Below are 19,770 nucleotides of genomic sequence, written 5' to 3'. Positions count from 1 at the left end.
ATTCCATCCACACCTACCCTAATTCGACATGGCCACGTCAAATTTAGCGCTACTCTCCTTGTCGGGGAGGAGTACAGAAATCGAATTAAAGAGACCTGTATGTCGAACTAAATAGCTTCGTTGTGTGGACGGGTGCATGGTTAATTCGATCTAATGCTGCTAAATTCGACATAACCTCCTCGTGTAGACCAGGCCCTAGAGTCATTTGTGGGAGAGAGAGAGAGACCGTGAGCGTGAGAAGGTCTGTACAGTCATGTGGTTAGAGCACTCACCCATTTTATTATGTATTTGAGATTCTTGAAAATATAAATAAAATGGGGGGAAAAACCCTCCAAAGCCAACCAAAACTAAACCAGTTTTTCTTTTGTTAGGAACAAATTCAGAGACATTTGGAGAGTTTGAAAAAAGAGAGAGACGAGATTCTGTTGTATAAATCGAGTGGGGAAAATACAAGCCAGGAACTACTGGTAGGTGCCGTTCTTACTCAGAGGCAACCGTGCACTGGGACGTTATTGATACTCTGCTTAGTCTAACGGAAGAAGAACAATGAGCAACATCTTCCCTTCCATGAAAGATTATTGCTTATTTATTCTCATTGTAAAGAAAAACTGTTCTGCTTTAATCGAGTATAAACAGGAAAATGGAGCATTAAGGAAAGAGTTTTAATAATCCAAATATTTCCATTGATAATGTGAATGTAATTTGTTTAGCTAACAGTAGTTTCTCCCTTAGTCTTTCAGCTAGAGCTGGTCGAAATTTTTCAATCAAAAAAATGTCGTGTGGCAAAATGAGATTTAGTAGAAAACACTTTTTTTCCCCTGGGAAACTGTCTTTTGCAAATAAATAAATAAATAAAAATCAGTTTTTTGACAGGAAATTTCAGAATGAACAAAATGTTTATTTTCATTTCAAATTGAAGTTTTCATTTTGGTTGTAAAAAACAACATTTTTTTCAAAAATTTAAATGTTTTTTTTATTCCTTTGTTTCCCCATTTACTCCTTTTTGCCACTGATACAATCACATGAATAATTTCCAGGTTTTTTCTCCTAGTTTTTCCTTTTTCTTTTTGACAATTTTTCTAAAATGGGGGAACTTTTGAAGAGTTCCAGACAGAGTGGAATAAAAGGAACAAATGGGGTGGTGGTGGAAATGGACGTTTATTTTATTACATTTTAGAAAAAAGGGGAAACAGAAATGTGAATTTTTTTCAAGTTATTTCATGATATTTTTCAAACAAATTACAAGTCCCATTTTGAACACTGAAAAATGGAAACAACTTCAAAATTTCAAAATTTTTTGCAAATTCCTCCCCCATTTTTTGGCTTTACTTTCAACAGACAGAAAAGACGGTTACTCACCTGTAGTAACTGGTGTTCTTCGAGATGTGTTGCTCCTATCCATTCCATGTAGGTGTGCGCGCCGTGCGTGCACGGCTTCTCCGGAACTTTTTCCCCTAGCAACCCCGGCGGGCCGGCTGGCGCCCCCTGGAGTGGCGCCGCCATGGCGCCTGTTATATACCCCAGCCGGCCCGTCCGCTCCTCAGTTCCTTCTTGCCGGCTACTCCGACAGTGGGGAAGGAGGGCGGGTCTGGAATGGATAGGAGCAACACATCTCGAAGAACACCAGTTACTACAGGTGAGTAACCGTCTTTTCTTCTTCGAGTGATTGCTCCTATGCATTCCATGTAGGTGATTCCCAAGCCTTACCTAGGCGGTGGGGTCGGAGTGAGACGTGGCGGAGTGCAGTACCGCTGAGCCGAAGGCTGCGTCGTCTCGAGACTGCTGCACCAACGCGTAGTGGGAGGCGAAGGTGTGTACCGATGACCATGTAGCCGCTCTACAGATGTCCTGGATGGGGACATGGGCCAGAAACGCGACCGACGAGGCCTGGGCTCTTGTCGAGTGGGCTGTTACGCGGCCTGTCAGGGCATGAGCGAGCTCAAAGCACGTTCGAATGCACGCCGTCACCCAGGAGGAAATCCGCTGCGAAGAGACCGGCTCGCCCTTCATGCGGTCGGCGACTGCTACAAAGAGCCGGGACGAACGCCGGAAGGGCTTCGTGCGGTCTATATAAAAGGCGAGGGCCCTGCGGACGTCCAGGGTGTGAAGCTGCTGCTCCCTAGTCGAGGCGTGCGGTCTCGGATAGAAGACCGGGAGGAAGATGTCCTGGTTGATATGGAAGGCCGAAACGACCTTAGGAAGGAAGGCCGGATGTGGTCGAAGTTGTACCTTATCGGCGTGGAAGACGGTATACGGGGGCTCCGCGGTGAAGGCACTAAGTTCGGACACTCGTCGAGCAGATGTAATAGCGACGAGGAAGGCCGTTTTCCACGATAAGTAGAGTAGGGAACAAGTCGCGAGAGGCTCGAAGGGTGGTCCCATAAGCCTGGTCAAAACCAGGTTCAAGTCCCAGGCCGGGGTGGGGCGTCGCACCGGCGGGTACAAGCGGTCCAGGCCCTTGAGAAAACGAGAGACCATCTGCGAGGAGAAGATGGAGCGGCCGTCCACTGGTGGACGAAATGCTGACACAGCCGCCAGGTGCACCCTCAAGGTGGATACCGCGAGGCCGTGCTCTTTAAGGGACCAGAGGTAGTCCAAGATCACAGGAATAGGGACGAGAAAGGGGTTAAAGCCTTTCCGGTCGCACCAGAGAGCGAAGCGCTTCCACTTCGCGAGGTAGGTAGAACGCGTGGAAGGTTTCCTGCTTTCCGTTAGGACCCGCTGCACCGCCTGCGAACAGTCACGCTCCGCATGAGTTAACCAATCAGGAACCAGGCTGTAAGATGCAGGGAGCGAAGGTCTGGGTGGCGAAGCCAGCCGAAGTCCTGAGTGATTAGGTCCGGCCACAACGGAAGAGGAATGGGTTCTCGGACGGAGAGCTCGAGCAGCAGGGTGTACCAATGCTGTCTCGGCCAAGCCGGGGCCACCAGAATGAGGCGAGCCTTGTCTCTCCGGAGCTTGAGTAGAACTCGGTGAATGAGTGGGAACGGAGGGAAGGCGTAAAAGAGGTGATCCGTCCAGGAGCAGAGGAACGCGTCCGACAGGGAGCCTGGAGAGCGACCCTGGTAGGAGCAGAACCGGTGACACTTCCTGTTCTCCTTGGAAGCGAAAAGGTCCAGTTGGGGAACTCCCCACCTCTGGAAGATTGTAAGGGCCACGTCTGGGCGAAGGGACCACTCGTGGGCAAGGAACGACCTGCTGAGGCGGTCGGCGAGCGTGTTCTGAACGCCAGGGAGGAAAGATGCCGTCAGGTGAATCGAGTGGGTTATACAAAAATCCCACAGGCGTAGCGCTTCCGTGCAGAGCAGGGAGGAGCGGGCGCCGCCCTGCTTGTTGACGTAGTACATCGCCGTGGTGTTGTCGGTCAGCACTGTGACAGAGCGCCCGCGTAGATGGGTGTGAAAGGCTTGGCACGCCAAGCGAACTGCTCTGAGCTCCCTGACATTGATGTGCAGGGAAAGCTCTGGCGGTGACCAAAGTCCCTGGGTGTGAAGGTCGCCTAGGTGAGCCCCCCATCCGAGGGCTGAGGCATCCGTGGTCAAGGTGGCTGAGGGGGACTGAGGGCAGAACGGTACCCCTGCACACACGACCTGAGGGGCTAGCCACCAAGTGAGCGTATCGAGCGTCGGCCTCGGGACAGTGACGATCATGTCGAGTGGGTCGCGGTGCGGGCGGTACACCGTGGCCAGCCACGTCTGGAATGGTCGGAGATGCAGCCTGGCGTATGCGGTCACGAACGTGCAAGACGCCATGTGTCCCAGGAGACGTAGGCAGGACCTCACTGTCGTCGCCGGAAACAACTGGAGCTCCCGAATACCGGCCACCAGTGTCCGGTGTCGCTCGTGCGGGAGACAGGCCCTGGCCAACCGGGAGTCCAGGACTGCCCCGATGAACTCTACCCGTTGAGATGGAGACAAAATGGACTTTTTGAAGTTCATGAGTAGGCCCAGGCGCCGGAAGAGTGCCACGGTCTCGGCTACGTGGCTTGCTACCAGCTGTTGGGATGAGCCGCGGATCAACCAGTCGTCCAGGTACGGATAAACATGAACCCGACGTCGACGGAGGGCTGCGGCCACCACTGCCATGCATTTTGTGAAGACTCGCGGCGCAGTGGATAGGCCGAAAGGGAGCACTGCAAACTGGTAGTGCCTGTCGTTCACCACGAAGCGGAGAAAACGCCGATGTGGAGGGTAGATGGTGACATGGAAATATGCGTCCTTCATGTCGAGGGCGGCAAACCAGTCTCCCGGATCCAATGAGGGAATGATGGTCCCCAAGGTTACCATGCGGAATTTGAGTTTCAGCAGGTACCGGTTGAGCTCCCGGAGGTCTAGGATCGGACGAAGACCCCCTTTCGCCTTGGGGATGAGGAAATATCGGGAATAAAAACCCCTGCCCCGCCGGTTGTGCGGCACCTCCTCTATGGCTCCCAGGCTCAACAGAGACTCGACCTCCTGCAGGAGGTATTGCTCGTGAGAGGGGTCCCTGAAGAGGGACGGGGAGGGTGGATGGTAGGGAGGGGTCGAAAGAAACTGAAGTCGGTAACTGGATTGGACCGTACGGAGGACCCAGGAGTCCGATGTTATGGCGGTCCATGCCGGGAGGAAGCGGGAGAGGCGGTCGGAAAATAAAGGGGAAGGATCCGGTGGAGAGATTGATCGGCCGTCCTCGGGCGTCCCATCAAAATGATTGTTTTGGCCCTTGAGGGGCCTTAGAGGATGTCTGGGGCTGGTTACGCCTGCCACCTGATGGGCGGCGACGGTTCAGGTTTGTCCGGCGGTTATTATAGGGCCGGAACCTTGCTTGGGCAGAAGGCCGGAACGGCTGCCTGCGGAAAGACTGCCTCTGGGTCACCGGCGTGTGCATTCCTAGAGTTCGGATTGCCACGCGACCGTCCTTGAGTGTTTGTATGCGCGAGTCTGTCTTGTCCGAGAACAGCCCGAGCGTGTTGAACGGCAGATCTTGGAGCGTGTACTGTACTTCCGGGGCCAAGTTGGACGACTGTAGCCAAGCTATGCGGCGCATGGTAACCCCGGAAGCGAGAGTGCAGGCACCAGAGTCCGCTGAGTCCAGCGCGGCCTGGATAGAGGAGCGCGCAGATTTTTTACCGTCCTCGAGGAGGGCGTTGAATTCCGGGCGGGAGTCGGAAGGCACAAGCTCATTAAACTTTGAGAGCGAGAGTAGCATCTCATAGGTGTAACGTGCCAGTAATGCCATCTGATTGGCAATACGGAGCTGTAGGCCCCCCGCCGAGTATACTTTGCGACCCAAGAGGTCCATGCGCTTTGAGTCCTTCGATTTGGGCGCCGGAGCAGGTTGACCGTGGCGTTCTCGGTCATTCACTGATTGGACTACTAAAGAGTCCGGAGCCGGATGCGTATACAAGTACTCGTACCCCATGGGGGGAACCGAGTACTTGCGTTCAACTCCTCGGGCGGTGGGCGGGATGGACGCCGGCGTTTGCCAGATGGTGGTGACATTACGCTGGATCGTCCTAATGAAGGGGAGGGCCACTCGCACCGGAGGCTCTGCGCCGATGACATTGGTGACCGGGTCATCGTTCTCCACGACCTCAGCTACCGGGAGGTCAATGGATTGCGCAATACGACGGAGCAGGTCTTGATGTGCTCTCAAATCAATTGGCGGGGGATCCGCCGAAGATGACCCTGCGACGGCCTCATCGGGAGAGGAAGCCGAGAAGAGACCTGGGACCATAGGCTCCGGCGGTGGCTCATCAGTCTGCGCCGTCTGCGCGCTGGGGACCGGTTGACCCACCGGTACCGGTAGGGTCGCCTCAGGTGTTGGTGATGGCGGGGGCCTACTGACGGTCGCCTCAGGCACACGACTCTCAGCGCCTGATGGTCGCGCCGGCGGGGGCGGGCCTTGCATTTCATGTTGCGCCCACGGCACCCAGAATCCCCACTGCTGAGGACCATAGCTTTGTCCCGGGGTGTCCGGTTTGTGACCCACTCCACTGCCGCCCTGGGAAATGACCGACGGCTGGCGCGACCACTGGGGAGCAGAGGCGCTTAAAGAGTGCCCTGTTGAAGGCCCTCGTTTGTCCATCGGCTGTGCTGTGGGCCGGTACCGGTCGTCCTGGTACCGGGAACATGACCGGGACCAACGGTCGCAGTGGTGCCGGGAAGGTGACCGGCTGTGGCTTCGGTGCCGGGAGTGGTCGCGGTCACGGTGCCTGGAGCGGCTGCGGTCACGGTGCCTGGAGCGGCTGCGGTACCCACGGTGCCGAGAATAGCCGCGGTCATCCCGGTGCCGGGAGAAGCTGCGGTCGTCCCGGTGCCGTGACGGGTCCCGAGAGGCGGACCTCCTCCGGTACCGGTGGCTGGGGCTTCGGGAGCGGTGCCGCGACCCCGAGCGGTACCGGGAGTGAGAGCGGCGCCGAGATGGAGTACGGGCCCGAGACGTTGATCGGCGTCGGGATGTGGCTCGGCGGGGCGGCGACCGCGTGCCAGACCGGGACCGAGAGCTGAAGTCCTTCGGACCGTGGTCGACAACTCCGGGGCGCCGCATCATGGCCGGCTTCCCTGCGGAGGGTACAGCCCGCACCGGCGGCGCCGGGGGCCGGAGGCTCGGTGCCTCTGTCAGAGCGATTAGCTCCCGTGCCTGCGAGTAAGTCTCGGGCGTAGACGGGAGTCCAAGCTCAACCTCGGGCGGTGCCGGGGAGCAGGGGGCGGCCGGGCTCAACGGCTTGTCTGGTGCCGGAGCTGCCGGGCCCGTGCACTGAGGGTGCACAACGACGGCCGGCGCCGGAGGTGGCGGCTGCGGCAGGATGGCCGGCGCCGAGGTGGAGGTCTTAGCCTTCACTTGCTCCGCTCTCTTCTTGCGCGTCGGCGAAGGAGAGCGGCACCGGGACCCGGGTGCCGGTTTCGGAGGTCGGGATGCGTCCGTGCCGTGCCGGCTAGGTGCCGCCGGCGCACTGCGGACCGAGGATGATTTCGGTGCCGTCGGTGCCGGTGCCAGAGGGCGAAGCGCCGATTCCATGAGGAGCTGTTTTAACCTCGAGTCTCGCTCCTTCCGGGTCCGCGGCTTGAACGCTACACAAATGGGGCACTTGTCCGTGCGATGGGATTCCCCCAGGCAGCGAAGACAGGATTCGTGAGCGTCCCCAACGGGCATAAGCCGTTGACAAGCCGAGCACGGCTTGAATCCCGGTGTCTGGGGCATGAGCCCACACCGGGGGCGGAAAAAGGTGGGGCGAACCCCCCCTAATTCCTTAACACTAACTAACTATGACTATACAACTACTAACTATACTATTTACAGAAAAACTTGAAGAAATGCTAGGGACGTGGAGAACTACTGAGCACTCCACAGTTCCAACTGCCGTCACGGGCGGGAAGAAGGAACTGAGGAGCGGACGGGCCGGCTGGGGTATATAACAGGCGCCATGGCGGCGCCACTCCAGGGGGCGCCAGCCGGCCCGCCGGGGTTGCTAGGGGAAAAAGTTCCGGAGAAGCCGTGCACGCGCGGCGCGCACACCTACATGGAATGCATAGAGCAATTACTCGAAGAAGAACTGTTGGCATATGAGTCTGTTTGTGAACCTGAGAGAGAATTTTTGGTTTGACTTGTGATAATCTGACATCCTCACTAATGTGTGTGAAGGACAAAGACACAGTGGGAGCCTGGAAGGGGGACACGGGATAAACGCTCTGCGGCATCGGGGCCGGGGAAGAAGGGGGCGCAGGGTAAACGTCGCATTTCCTGCACTTTAGACTTTTGGTCTCCTGTTTTCTGGCTGCGTGACAAGAACCAGGGGAGGGCTAAGGGAAACCCTCGAACAATAACCACAACAGAATAGTGCGGGCAGCCGCTATAGAAATCTGCTGCCCCGGAGAAGGCTGGTCACTTAACACCTGACCAAACCCCACTGAAGTCATTGGAGAGACTCCTGTTGATTGTGGTGAGCTTTGGAACAGGCCCTAGTGATATCGCTGCTGGACGTTGCCGTGAAGAAGATTTGGGTTCTAAAGATGATGTAAGTTTCTTGCTCCTGGGGTACCAGGCGCTAGAGAGCTCCAGAAAGAGCATGACTTGGTGGGCTTCTGTCCAGTTCACATGCACATTTCTAAGTGCCCTGCAAACTCAGATCTGAACATGCAAACAGGTGTCTTGCCAGCCACCCAGTTTGTGCTCAGAATCCCTGTGTGGGTTAAAATTGGAGATTTATGATATGACCAAATGTTTGTATCCTAAACTGTGCATTCAAAACTCGTCAGAGCAATTGTTGGGGCTCTAAACTTGAAGCCAGTTTTAGAAACACGGCCCTATTCGTCTAGGTGTATTTTGTGGGGAGAATCTCTTCCCCAGTTCAAGTCTAGCGCTTCCAAGTTTGGGTTCTACTGTTTGCTCCCCAGAAGTAATCCTTGCCTGTCCCATTCTGGATCCCACACCTGCTGTCCTTCCTGTTATTTGAAGGATCTGGTTTTCTAGAGACCACTGATAACAGAATATTCTAATAATACAAGATAGATTCATATTCTAAACACCAGTTAGGGTTCTTCAAAATCCATTGGAAAATCATCTGTCTACTGAACACAGAGTTTGTTCTCCATAAAATGTCAGAAGTTAAATTCTACGGGGTTGCAATGACATGCTCCCATGTGCATACACAAGGCTATAAAATGTCCCATAACTCACTCCATGGTCCTGTCCTTGACCCATGATTTCTCTTTCTCTCTCTTCATTTCAGAAACAGCTCGAAACTGGGAGGCAAAAGATTGTGGCTGAATTTCAGCAACTGCACCAGTTTTTGGAGGAACAAGAGCGACTCCTGCTGGCCCAGCTGGAAGAGCTGAATAAGGAAATTGAAAAGAGGAGGGATGAGTATGTTGCCAAACTATCTGAGGAACTATCCTCTTTCAGTTCCCTGATCAGTGAGATGGAACAGAAGTGCCAGCTGCCAGCAAGTGAATTCCTGCAGGTGAGATGGTGTTAGAAACACCCCAGAACCTTTCTCAGGGCAAGAAAGTCTCCTGACCCTTCACTTTTTTGCAGTGTAGGAGTGTATGACGTTCCCCTGGTGTTATCTGGACCAGTGATCTGCTAGGTCACTCCAGTCCTCGACTCTGGGAGCGAGCCTTGCCCTGCTCCACTGTGAGAACCCCCACTCCAGGGCTGTTCACGCACAGCCGCTGGCATGTAAACTGCTCCCAGCTATGTGAGGGAGCACTTTTGGCCAGCCACTGCTTGGACTGTGCAACCGAATGACACTAGCCAATATCTCTGGTCCCAGACACAACCCTAGGAACTCATTGCCACTGGATGTTGTTGAGACCAAGCATTTAGCAAAACTCAAAAAGTGAGAGGATATTTCTGTGGATAACACAATATCCAGAGTGATATTAAACCTCATGCTTCATTGCTTCAGCCAGTTGCTTAGAGAGAAGGATGAGAATGTGGGGGCAGATTCTTACACCTTCCTCTGAAGCATCTGGCACTGTCCACCTTTGGAGACTGAATAGTGATTAGCTGGACGTCCGGTCTGAGCCAGTCTGGCATTTTCTGTGTTCCAAACGCTAACGCCAAAAGATTAAAGATGGAACCAGTCTTTAATTATGGAAATAGCTAAGATTGAGCCTAAGATTCCATTTAAAGCCTGATTTTGCCACTTTTCCTACATATCACAAAAAGGGAAAATATTGGCCTTAAAACTGATACATGGGGTCTGAGGCTGTGGTGATTTTCTCTGCCAGAACTGAAGTTAGACAGGGAACCTGTTCGTTACTTATGGTAGCCTGAACGTGTAAGTAGTCGTTAGAATTCCAAAAGCCTTCTAATAACTTTATTTTTCAAAAAAAGGCTCTAACTAGCAAAAAAAGAAAAAAACAGGTGAGAAATAAAACGTACCATCTTGGACGTCTCTAGCTGATATCTAGGGTCAGATTCTCTGTTGCGACCAGTATCTGCTGTGGGCAGCATCTTCACTCCTCAGATGTCCTGCATTGAACCTGGGGTGTAGGATGGTGATTGGCCCTGTGTTACTCTGCACCCCACACCCACTGCTCTCACCCAGCCCCACCTTCCTGTGGATGTCAAGAAGCCCACAGGACAGGCCCTCAGAGTGTTTGTGGGCGAGTGGGGAGAGAGTTTACAGCACGGGGGGCAGCACAGCATGGGGGCATCCCTCCCTCTGGCCCCACTGGAGTCTGCAGGAGGGGATCTTCCCCACACCTGTGAGTGTTAGGAGGATCCTTGTTCAGCACATCGCAAGACTGAGCCTTTGATTCCATGTGCCGGGTGGTTATGCAAATGTCACTACTCGAAGAGCCTGTGTGCCTCCTTATACAAACTTCCTGGGCCCAGCTCCGAGCAAAGGCAACACATGGAATGTTTTTATTTGTTATTTATTAACACAAACAATTTGTCTTTGAATCTCAAACTGTGAAGACAAAGCGAGTCCCCTCCAGAGCAGGAGGGATCCTTAGTGTGAGAGCTGGGATTGAATTTCCTTTTCTCTCTCCCCTCTAGGACATCAAAGGCACCTTGAGCAGGTAGGTGGCTCCTTCTCACTCTCCCTTTCACTTCCCAGGGCAGGGAAGGGATTTTGGACATGAGACCTGGCTCCCCACGGCCCAGCAGTGCAGAGTGTGGGGCTGGTTCCCAATCTCCCGCTGTTACATCTAATCTCGGGGCTGTTGTCATTGTGACCAGACTCCAGAATAGAGCAGCCTGAGAAAAGAGTGATTGACCTACAGACAGGGGTGTTACTTGTAGTGTGGCTGGTGGAACGGAGACTTCAGGGGACTGGGGATGGAGAATGAGTTTTTCATTGTGGGATGCTGTCCCAGGTTGCTGTATTCACCGCAGGTGCTGCCCCCTCCTGGCTGCTCTGGGGATTAGCTCTTCCAGGGCCAACCCCTCCCCTTGCGTCTCTCCCCCGTTGTCTCTCTCTCACTCTGCAGCCTCGTCTCTCCCCCCAGGAGCTGCAGCTTCCTCTGCGTGACTCAGCCCCCAGCCAGGTCACTGAATGGTTCCCCTGCTGGGGGGCAGAGTCTCGCTGGCCCCACTGCCCAGGCAATGCCGCTCCAGCCGGGGCTGGGTGGGGAACTCGAGCCGCCCACTGCTCCAGGGTCCAGCCCAGGGACCCTGCCACATGCAGGCAACGTCTGCTCCCTCCCTGGGCTGCTCCCCGCACCCCTCCCACAGGCCTTCGTCTCCCCCCTGCTCTCTGACGGGGGTTAGACCAGGTGACCCTGGCAGCCCCCTCTGGCCCTGTGAGTCTAACACTCCCTCCCCCAGTGCCCGGCTCCCAGCAGGCTGTTCTCTGCCTGGGTCCCTCCTGCCCTTTCAAGTGCACAGGGGGGCTGCAGACTCCTCCCGGCAGCCATTTTTGCTGCCACCTTCCTGGCTTTGCACTAGCCCATCCCCCACCTGCTCAGCTGAGCTTCATCGTCCAACCAGGGGTTACTGCTCTGGCCTGAACCCCCCATGTGTGGCCTGTCTCCCCAATCTCCTCGTTCTCTGCTTCCTTCACCCTTTCCGGGGGCTGATGTGGGGTGAACACCCAGCACAGGTGTACTAACAGGAGTGTCAGTGTAAGACACAGAGGACGTTGTTCCCCCCTTCTTGCCACGGGGAGGCCTCAGCTGGAATCCTGTGTCCAGTTCTGGGCACCGCACTGTGAGAAGGATGTGGACAAATTGGGGAGAGTTCAGAGCAGAGCAACAGAAGTGATCCGAGGTTTAGACTGGACGAGCCGTGAGGAAGGTAGAAATAAATGGGTGTGTTCAGTCTAGAGAAGAGAAGACTGAGGCAGGGCCTGATAACAGTCTTCAGATCTGCCTGAGGCTGTTCTGCAGCGAGCGGTGACCAGTTGTTCTTCACGTCCCCTGAGGCAGAACAAGGAGGAATCGGTTTAATTTGCCACAAGGGAGATTTACATCAGTGCGACGGGTTCCCAGGGTGCAGCCTGGACTGTGGCACTGCTGAGCCCTCCAGATCCCCAACCTGGGCTGCCTCTCGCCCCGTGATGCTGATGTCAAGCTACAAGCCTGACAGGCCCTGCGCTGACACAGACACCTGTGGGCAGGGACCCGCCTGGCCGTGTTACATGGCTCATCCCCCAGCCATTGACGAGCCAGCAATAGAAGGTGCCTGCCAGTTCCCCCCAGTTCCAGCCCTGCCCCCCAGAACTGCACCGACTCCCACTGCTCCCGGCTCCCTGGGCAGTGCCGGTTCATTCAGTCGTTTGCCGTCCCCCAGTGCAGGGTGGACACACACTGGCCTTTGTAAGCTGAGAACCCCGGAGCTAGTGGACTGACCATTGTATGTATCCAAAGAGCTAGATAAGAACATAAATTATCTTTGAAATGGGACAGTGGGTCTCACTCCAGGTCCTGGTACGATGGGCATCTACATCACCCCAAGGATTGTCACTAATTATCTCCCTTCAGTGGGGTACGGGATACGTCAGGGGATCCTGCTTCCCACCCTCACAATATCAGCGGGGGAGCCGTGTTAGTCTGGATCTGTAAAAGCAGCAGAGAGTCCTCTGGCACCTTGTAGACTAACAGACGTATTGGAGCAGGATGAAGTGGGGATTCACCCACGAAAGCTCATGCTCCAATACGTCTGTTAGTCTATCAGGTGCCACAGGACTCTTTGCTCCACTCACAATACAAGAACGAGGGGACGTTCAGTGCAGCTGAAAGGCAACTAGTGTAAAGCTGGGGGGCGGGGGGAGCGGTGGAAGCTGACCTGTGGGGCTTCTGCTGGGTGCTGAGCACCCACTATTTTTGTTCCACGGGTGCTCCAGCCCCGGAGCCCCCACAGAGTCGGTGCTGATGTGTGTCAGGTCCTTAAACTTCACCCAGTTATTCCTGTGTTCAGCCCAATAATTTCTATTTGACTAAATACTGACGTGTGTTGACTAAAGCACCTTCCAGAAAGCCAGTCAGTCCTGATTTACCGACATCAACAGACAGTAACACCTGAGGCTGCTTAGAAGTGGGGGGGGCAGTGGTGCCCAAACCTCGGCCCCACCCCTGCTCCGCCTCTTCCCTGAAACCCTGCCCCCTGCTCACTCCTCTCCGCCCCCTCCCGCATCACACACCTTTCAGGCAGGTACCAAGGCAGAGAGCAGAGCTCGCCCACCTTTAAAAGTGATGGGGCCACGGCCCCCCTATTCTGGTGCCCTGTCAGGAGATAGAGAATCCACCACTTCCCTGGGCAGTTTCTGCCAATGGTTAATGCACCCGCACTGCTAACAATGTCTGTCTGATTCCCATGGGCATTTCTCTGGCTTCAGCTTCCAGCAACTGGTCCTTGTTCTGCCTTTGTTTGCTAACCTGAGGAGCCCTTTAGTGCCAAGTCTGTTCTTCCCATGACAGTTGTCACGGAGTGAGGGGGAGTCAGGGCCCTGAACCCACCACTTCCTGTGATTCCCCATGACTCTCACCCAGCCAGTAGAACAGAAGGTTTATTGGGCGACAGGAACAGAGCCCCAAACAGAGCTTGTAGGTACAACCAGGACCCCTCAGTCAAGTCCTTCTGTGGGGCTGGGAGCTTAGACCCCAGTCCTGGGGCTCCCTCCGTTTCCTCAGCTTGCTCTAAACTGAACCCCGCTCCCGCCGTCAGGGCCGGCTTTAGGATGTGCGGGGCCCAATTCAAACAGTTTCAATGGGGCCCCGGCAGGGATGACTAAAAAAAAAAAAGAAACCATGTAAAAAGCCACGTGGGGCTTGTACTCACCGGGCGGTGCTCCGAGTCTTTGGCGGCACTTCGGTGGCGGGTCCTTCACTCACTCCAGGTCTTCAGCGGCACTGAAGGACCCACTGCCAAAGTGCCGCCAAAGACTCAGAGCAAGTGAAGGATCCGCTGCCGAAGTGCCACTGAAGACCCGGAGCGCCGCCGGGTGAGTAAAAATTAAAAAGGCGCCTCTAGCCAGGGAAGGGATTCTCACTGGGCGCGGGGCCCTCTTAGGCGCGGGGCCCGATTCGGGGGACTTGGTGGAATAGGCCTAAAGCCGGCCCTGCCCGCCGTCTCCCCCAGCCTCCCCCCAGCTCCTCCTCCAGCCTTTGGCCCGTTTCCCGGGCAGAAGGTGTCACCTGGCCCAACCCACCTCCTAGGCTCTCATGTTATGCACCCAGGTATCTTCCCTCAAGGAAAGTCTCCCATCCCCAATGCAGACAGTCCTAGTAAAACTCCCCTGCAACATTCCCAGGTCTATACTCCCCAGTCCCTGCTGCGTCACATCGGTATTTGTACCCCACACTCAAGTGCCAGGGTTCTCTCAGGACAAGGCATTTTCACCAGCCCTCACATCAGATTTATGGGTCTTCTCTGTGCTGTCTCCACTTTTTCAACGTCCATTTTAAAATGGAGACACCAGAACTGGATGCAGTTTTCCAGTATCGGTCTCACCAGAATGAAGGGGAAGCTTGTAGTGTCACAGCTGGGATTGGACCTGTTCCTGGGGCAACAGAGAATTTAACCTCCAGGGTCTGCTGAGCTACAGCCATTCACTAGAATAAAATACATGTTAGTAAAACACAAATATGAACGAACTCCACACCGAGTAACACTGGGTTGTTCTTCAGATGCGAGAGGGAGAAGTTTCAGAACCCAGTGGCCTTTTCTTCTGAACTGAAATGGAGAAACTGGGAATCTTCTCAAAGAAATGCATCTCTGGAGACCAGAATGAAGGAATTCACAGGTAATAACCAGTCACCTGGGGGATTTTCTCACCTATGTTACACTGATAACTGATAGAGCTGGGGAAATCTCTTGGGGACAATGATTGTGGATGGAGATAGTCAGCTAATCATTTGGAAGCTATGAATTCCCTACCCAGCTCTCAGTACAGCACGCACACACTGGGTTAGGGGCCTGCATTCGGACCCCCTGGGGGTTTCCTTTCCTAGCAGCTGTGAACATTAACCTGAGCTTGAGCTTCCTGCTGAATTCACTGTTTCTGGAGTATGTTTGTTTGGATTGTTTGTCTGCAAGGCCTCCAGTGTCACCACAGTCCCTCTCTTGCTTTAGAGCAGGGCTGGGGAACCTTTTTTCTATCACGGGCCATTGACCCACATTAAAAATCAGTCGCTGACCACTCACCCGCAGGGGGACCAAGAGGGGGTGTGGAGGCTCGGGGCTCCCCCCGCAGCAGGCCGAGCTGGCGTGCGTGGCTCCAGCCGTGCAGGGATTGCAGAGGCAGTGGCGCTGGAAGAATTTTTACAGTGGGGGTGCTGAAAGCCAGTGGTCCCCAAACATTTTACTTGGCACCTCCCTTACCCCTGTCTCTGCCCCCTCTCTCCAGAGCGGGGACCAAGACTGGACCATGGCCCTGGGAGGGGGGGGCAGGAGGGGGCAAAGGGGCTGAGGCTGGGACCACACCTGGGGGCTGGGGCAGAATCCTGGGTGCGGGGCCAGCAAATGGGACCCCCCCGCGTTCCTAGTTCCTGCAGCTCTTCGCAGAGGTAGGTTCCCCACCCCTGCTTTAGAGATTCTCCACCTTTTATCCTCCTGAGCTGGAGAGAATGAGACCCCCAGGGCTGCCAGGAAGGATGAGCCAGTTTTACTGAGTACTAATGATTGAATGCTAATCAGTGACACAGTGTCTGTGTGTTGGTCTGTCTGTGAATGATGTGTTGGTTTCAGAGGGTTTCTCTACACAGCAATTAAACACCTGTGACTGGCCCGTGTCCGCTGACTCCGGCTCAGGAGGTTTGGGGTCGGGCTGGAGCCTGGCTCTGCGACCCTCTCCCGTCATAGGGTCCCACAGCCCAGGCCTCTGCCCAAGCCCCAGCATCTACCCCGCAATGAAACAGCCCCAGTGCCCCAGCCCTGCGAGCCCAAGTCAGCTGTCATGGGCCAGCCACAGGTGTGTAATTGCTGGTAAAACATCTCTGGGTCTGTCATGTAACCTTAGGTCATGTCCTTAGTTTTTAATGTTTGGGGTTATTTTTAGTGACGTGTGTAACGTTTTGTATTGGTCTGAATTGCACTTAACCTCCTTCACTAGAACTTCAAAAAGTTTGTTTTCTTTTCATTTTGCTTTTGTGTTAGAACATTAACAATGTGAATATATCCCTAAACACGACAACCTGACATTTCGTCTTTCACCCATTTCTTCCTCTAGACTCACTGTCATCTAGACAGCGGTTGGACAAAGGTAAATTTCTCCTATCAAAGGGGGAGTGAAAACTTTCCTATGAATTATGGGGGCTCATTGGCAGCACCATAGTTCAGGTTTTGTGTCAATTTTGCATTTGAAAGGAGCTGAGCAACATATTCCTGGTGGCTGCCCAGATCTTTCCTAAAAACAGAACAGTTGATTCTTTTCTCTCTTAGAATTTAGAATTTGTAACTAGTGGTTGGGTTACTCAGATGGGCCGGGGTACGGGCGAGGGGGCGAGCAGTGTATCTCCGCAGAGATCTAAGGGCTTGGCTACACTTACAAATTTGCAGCGCTGCAGCAGGGTGTGAAAACACACCCTCTCCAGCGCTGCAAATTGCGGCGCTACAAAGCGCCAGTGTAGTCAAAGCCCCAGCGCTGGGAGCCGCGCTCCCAGCGCTGTCCGTTATTCCCCACAGGGAGGTGGAGTACGGACAGCGCTGGGAGAAAGCTCTCCCAGCGCTGGCGCTTTGACTACACTTAGCGCTTCAAAGCGCTGCCGCGGCAGCGCTTTGAAGTGTAAGTGTAGCCAAAGCCCAAGAGTTTAAAAATGAGCCTTTTGGAAAGTCAGAGAGGAACATCTCACCTCGTTCTCAGAACTCTTTATGCGCATACATCACATCCCCTGGCCATATTATTAGTATTAGCAAATGCACAAGTGGGCAGATGGGGGGTGAGAACTCCTGCAGCAGGAGCCAAAATCCCCTTCTCCAGGACAGGTGGGAGAGTGGGCAGCACTGACTGTCACATGCGCAACCCTGGGGAGGGGCCAGGGGAGTTCAAACACCAAGAGACTGAGCTAAAACCCACAACAGAATCCTTTAAAATGTCCTGATTGTTGGGCCCTGTGATCTGCTGGGAGCCTCCTGTGCTGCCAGGGTCTCTGATCACGTCTGTGGGGAGAGGTGGGGGCAGGTGGGGAAAGGTTCCAGGGCCTGACTGTCAGGCCCTTTCGTGCTGCTCTGTCAGAGCAAAGGGGCCTTGATGTGCCTGGAAACAGTCCCCAGAAAATAGCCCCGGTGCCAGGGAGCCCCCCCCCCCGTCCGTCCGTGTGAAGTTGGCACAGGGGCTCCACAGCAACTCTGCCCCCAGCCGTTATTGTAGCAGTGTCTGGGGCCAGGCTGGGGGCCAGGGCCGGCCCTAGGGGGGTGTGGGGAGGAAGTGACGGATTAGTCTCTTCTGGGACCGACTGCGCCAGCCAATCGCACCAGCCCGCGGGGCCCCGAAAGCGCAGAGCCCGGCGCGGTCGCCCCAATTCCCCCTCCCCAGGGGCGGCTCTGCTGGGGGCACAGACAGGAGGCATCACACTCTGGCTGCTCTCTGCTTCACAGCCCTGAGGCCCCTGGAGCGAGGGGCCAGGCAGACTGAAGGAAGGACAAAGGTGGCTTAAAACCAGCTCCCTCTGACCCCCCCCCCGTCTTCCCCCCCCAGCACAAGGATGGAATCACTGAGACTCAGACTCTGGGTCTGGGGCCTGGCTCAGCCGAGCGGATCATTTCGCTCTGTCCCTGAACTGGCTCTGTCAGGGTGTGAATCCCCCCGGCCCATGGCTGAGATCTCAGCGCTGCTCCCCGTGCAGAGCTGGGTAAATCCGGGAGGGGGGAGGTGTCCTGGTTCACTCCCCAGCTGGGGCAGGTTCTGTCACTGACACGATCAGACCCTGCCCCAGGGCTGAGCTCTGCCCCTCACGCTCTGATTCTCTCTCTGCAGCGAACGTGACTCTGGATCCAGACACGGCCCATCCCCGGCTCATCGTGTCTGCGGATCGGAGAAGTGTAAGATGGGGAGTCACGCGGCAGGACCTGCCCGACAACCCTGAGAGCTTTGACACTGTGTCCTGTGTGCTGGGCTGTGAGGGATTCACCTCGGGCCGACACTACTGGGAGGTGGAGGTGGAGGTGGGGAGCGGGGGAGTCTGTGATGTGGGGGTGGCCAGAGAGTCTGTGAGCAGGAAGGGAGGGATCAGCCCTAACCCTGAGCAGGGGATCTGGGCTGTGATGTGCTGGGAGGATCAGTACTGGGCTCTCACGTCCTCTGGGCAGAGCATCCCCTTGTCCCCGAGCCAGGCACCCTGCAGGAGCCGGGTGTATCTGGACTATGAACGGGGGCGGGTGGAGTTTTTCGATGCTGGTACCGGGGACCCGATCGTCACTTTCCCGCCGGCCTCTTTCGCCGGGGAGAGAATCCGCCCGTTCTTCCTCTGTGCTGTTGGGAGTGTGCGGCTCCTCTAGCCCCCACCCTCCTTATCTCTATGGCCTGGAGGACTCAGCCTCCCCCCTTGCACAGACAGGGCTTTAGGGGGGTGACACTCTACTCGTAGCTCTATGGCTGTGGAGGTCTGTGGGAGGCTCTAGGCTGGCTCTCTATGCTCCTGGGAGACCAACTCGGGGGGTCTCCCACTGAGGAAGGAGGGAGCCCCCCTGTGGGAGAGACCCCTCAACTGGGGGGGGAACAGGGGGGCAGGCATGGCTGAAGGGGCTGGGGGTGGGGCTGGAGGGGACAGACCAGAGGGCAAACCAGGCGCCAGGCGGGAGAGGTTCCCAGGAGACCAGGGGCAGGTGTCTCAGGGGAAGCAGAGCTGGGCAGGGAGGACCCAGCTGCACAGGCAACGTCCTGCCCCTTGGCTTGGGGTGCACAGAGGCTGGGGACCCGTCGGGCCCCCCAGGGTTCCCCCAATCAGAGCCCAGCACTGGAGTCTCTGCTCCCCTCCAGCGGCTCTTCCAGCAGCGTTAGCAGGACACTGGGTGGGGGGTTCAGACTGACGAGCTCCTAAGCGCCCTCGGGGCCAGCGTTTGAGTCTCGCCAACTGTTGAGAATAGGCCATGTAGCAGGGTGCTGGTGCAGAGGCACCTAATTAGCCCCTGCTCAGCCAGCCCCAATCAGGAGAACTAGATTGGGGCTGGGGAAAGGCTGGTGCCTGGCCTCTGGATCTCGCTGCACCTGTGGGCCTGCTAATAGAAGAGCTATAAAGGCTGGCTGGCAGCCAGTGCAAGGGGGGGGGGAATGGCCAGGGAAGGGGCAGTCTCCAGGCTGAAGGGAGACTCCCTGTAAAAGAGGAGATAGGAAGACCTGGGTGTTTGTAAATAGTATCGCTGGTGGTGGGAACTGTGTGTAAATAAAAGCCACGGGTGCTGCAGCAAGAAAAGCCTCACAGTGCTTTATTGGTAGAGAGAAAGAGCTCAGGAGGGGGGCGGCCCAGGAAAGGACCCGGTTATAGGCCACTTCCACCTTAATTGAATTGGCTCGTTAGCACTGACCCCCCACTCGGTCCGGCAGCTCCCCTCTGTTCACGTGCCGTGTGTTTATACCTTCCCCCTGTATGTTCCACTCCATGCAGCCGATGAAGGGGGTTTTAGCCCATGGAAGCTTCTGCCCAATAAACGTGTTGGTCTCTAAGGTGCCACAAGGACTCCGCAATGTTTTTCCTGGGACACACTAACACGGCGACCGCTCTGAAACCCTCTGAGATCTCTGGTTCCTGACACAAGGGAGGATCCGACACTGATCTGTGGGCCAGGGGGTGGGGGTGCAGGCTCTGGGAGGGAGTTTGGGAGTGGGAGGGGGTATGTGGGGTGGGGGTGCAGGCTCTGGGAGGGAGTTTGGGGGTGGGAGGGGGTATGTGGGGGTGGGGGTGC

General features: G+C 55.6%; 1 long non-coding RNA gene across 1 annotated transcript; it reads left to right on the top strand.

Annotated features, from left to right (window-relative positions):
* Positions 1 to 244: 244 nt before the first annotated feature.
* Positions 245 to 14,657, top strand: LOC123359393. Its single transcript, XR_006575851.1, has 4 exons — positions 245 to 467; positions 8,711 to 8,941; positions 10,489 to 10,511; positions 14,559 to 14,657. It is a non-coding gene; the product is annotated as an uncharacterized LOC123359393 (long non-coding RNA).
* Positions 14,658 to 19,770: the final 5,113 nt, after the last annotated feature.

The sequence above is a fragment of the Mauremys mutica genome, unplaced genomic scaffold (genome assembly GCF_020497125.1).
Source record: "Mauremys mutica isolate MM-2020 ecotype Southern unplaced genomic scaffold, ASM2049712v1 Super-Scaffold_100113, whole genome shotgun sequence".
Classification (NCBI taxonomy): domain Eukaryota; kingdom Metazoa; phylum Chordata; order Testudines; family Geoemydidae; genus Mauremys; species Mauremys mutica.
Note: the sequence above shows the minus strand (reverse complement) of the source record. Positions and strands in the feature narration are given on the sequence as shown.